The following is a 2,843-nucleotide window of genomic DNA, read 5'->3' as shown; positions in this document are numbered from 1 at the left end:
CGACAGCCCGTGACTCAGAAATATGAGGACCTCCCCGCCCAGACTTTATCCTGAAGTTCTGTTTCAGCTTCAGGGGCTTGTGTAATACTACTGTATCAAGGAGGGAGGCTCCTGCCATTCCCTGCACTGGGTCATTGAGACACTGCACAGCTGTCCCCAGGGCTGGCTACATAATTTACAAGCCCCATGCAAAATGAAGATATAGGGCCCTTTGGGCAAAAACAGGGAGGAAGTGTTTGTTAAAGGTACTAAAATAGAAAGCTCATTTCCTCCATGGTCTGTCTTCTAAAGGGGCATGGCTGCTGTTTTCTATTTGCATTTAATGTCATTCCAAGCAAATAAAAATTTTAAAATGTGATTATGGGCATGATTCTTGCCATTCATCTTCGCAGGGTGCAATGTCAGTGTTAAATAATTCACGCAGGGATTCCACAGCTGGGGCACACCCACGTGCCCTCTTCTTATCAGAACCGTGGAAATCCTGAACAAGACCAGCTCTGCCATCTTTACCTCACCTGGGGACTCACACATGTTCCACCGACCCTGCCTCCCTCGGCTTCCTGATGAGTAAGGAACTTGACAGGATCAGGAGCTGGGGGCTGCCTTTCTTTCCCTTCCCTCCTAAGTCACCACTTCCAAGGCTTGGCTAACACAGGGAGTTGACATGAGTGAGAAAGGACAAGACAGGGTTCTGGGCTGCTCACAAGAGGCCACCGCCTCCTGCCGGTGCTCAGAGCAAGCTCTGGTCTGTAGGGAAGGCAAGCTCCGGTTGACTTGGTCATAGACGTCACGTGGTCAGCGAGTCTCGTTGACCACCACTCACGAGGTGTCCATTTCCATGCTGTGCTCACTGGGCAGGGCGAGCAGTACATGCAAATGAGGAGGCAAGGAATGGTGGATACCCACAGTGGGCTGTCCCCTCCGCTATGTACATGCTCCACTGTCCCACCTGTTATGCCCAAATAATGGGTCCATGATTAAAAGAGCGAGACTGATACAAAGCGAAGGTCAAACAAAGCTTTATTTCGCACCAAGCATCAAGAATCAAACTGACCAGCCAGGGCCGCTTTTCTTACAGAGAAGTCAACCCCTCTCTCCTTTACGGACTAGCTTTTAAGGACAAAGGCCATGTGGTTGGACGTGGTCATGCACAGGTGGCCAATGAAATTGTAACACACAGAGAAAACTGCACAGTGATGCTAGGTGACCAATTGAATTACAACTTACCTTAGAGTAGATATTTGACCTAGCCTATCACCTTGGTTAGGATTGGCGCCCCAAACCCTAACCCAAGCCCTGACCCTGACTCTGACCCTGACCTTGACTGTGATCCTTACCTGAACCCAAAACAAACCCTAAGCCTGGCAAGGACCCTGATGTGGACCCTGAACCTAAACCTAACTCTGACATTACCGTAAATATGACTAATACCTAACCATGACCCAGACCCTGACCCTAATCCTAACCCTGATGCTGATCTAACCCTGACCCTAACACTAACCCTGACACTGAATGTGAGCCTGAACCTAACTCTAACCCTAAACGTAACCCTGACCCTGACACTAACACGGTCCCTGACCCGAAACCTAACGCTGAACCTAACCCTAAAACTAACCCCTAACATTATCCCTGACACTGACCCTAACCCGGTTTAATCCTAACCCTCAACCTACCTCTAACCCTAACCCTAACCCCACTTTAACAATTATCCTACCCTCTCCCTGAACCTGACCATAACCCTAACTCTGAACTTTGCCTACGTCAGAACTTAACCTTAAAACTGACCCTGGCCTTGACCTTAACACTGACCCTAAACCTGACTGTAAACCTAACTCTGACCCAATCCGTAATCCTGAACACATTAGTAACCCTAAAGCTAACCCTGATCCTGAACCTACTCATGAAACAGAACATAAACATAAAGCTGACCTTACGATAACCGTGTACCTAACCCTGACCCTGACCCTAACCCTGACACTAAACCTGTCCCAAACTTAACCCTGACCTGACATGACCTTGCCCCCAAACCAAAACTTGAACCTGACCCTAAAACTGACCATGACCCTGAACCTGACCCTAAACCTAACCATCAGCCTAACACTGACCCTGAGCCTGACTCTGACAGTAACGCTAACCCTGAACCTACTGTGATCCTGACCCTAAACCTAACCATGAACCTAACCCTAACCCTGACCCCACCCTAAACCTTATGCTAACCCTGACCCCAAAGACGTCTAACCATAACCTTGACCCTAAGTCATTCTTAACCCTTACCCTAACACTAAGCTGGTCAAAACCCAGCTCTGTTCCCTCCAGCGTGGACAACAGCTGCACCCAGGCCTCCAGGGGCTGGGGGGAGGCTATACGGGGGTCACTGGATGGGCACTGCATTGAGTGGAGTGTGAGCCTTGAGCAGCTTGGGGACCAGACGCTCAGGGAGCTCTGGTGGAGCAGGAAGTTCGGTAAGGAGCCCCCAGGCAGTGGTGACCTCACTTCCTTGACGACAGAGCCCAATGCAATTGGAACCCACGTATCACGACACCCCATTACAGAGAAAACCGCCATGCCCAGCTCATTTCTAGGCACATCCTAAAGAAAGCGACATGTTCTCTGCTGTACTAAAGCCGAGAGGATGCAGGGAAAAGAGAGCTCGCCCGCCAGACACATCCCCTCCCTGGCAAGTCATATCAGGTTTCCCCAACGCCGCAGGCCCTTTGGCTAATAAAATTAAAAGGTGACACCAGGGGCCTCAGAGTCAGAGAGTCCCACACATCTTATCCAATTGTGTAGCCCTAGGCCTCCTCCCTGTCTCTGTGTGTGTGTGTGTGTGCAAGTGCCTCTGG

Source organism: Mustela lutreola, chromosome 15 (genome assembly GCF_030435805.1).
Source record: "Mustela lutreola isolate mMusLut2 chromosome 15, mMusLut2.pri, whole genome shotgun sequence".
NCBI lineage: Eukaryota > Metazoa > Chordata > Mammalia > Carnivora > Mustelidae > Mustela > Mustela lutreola.
This window is presented reverse-complemented; position numbering follows the sequence as displayed.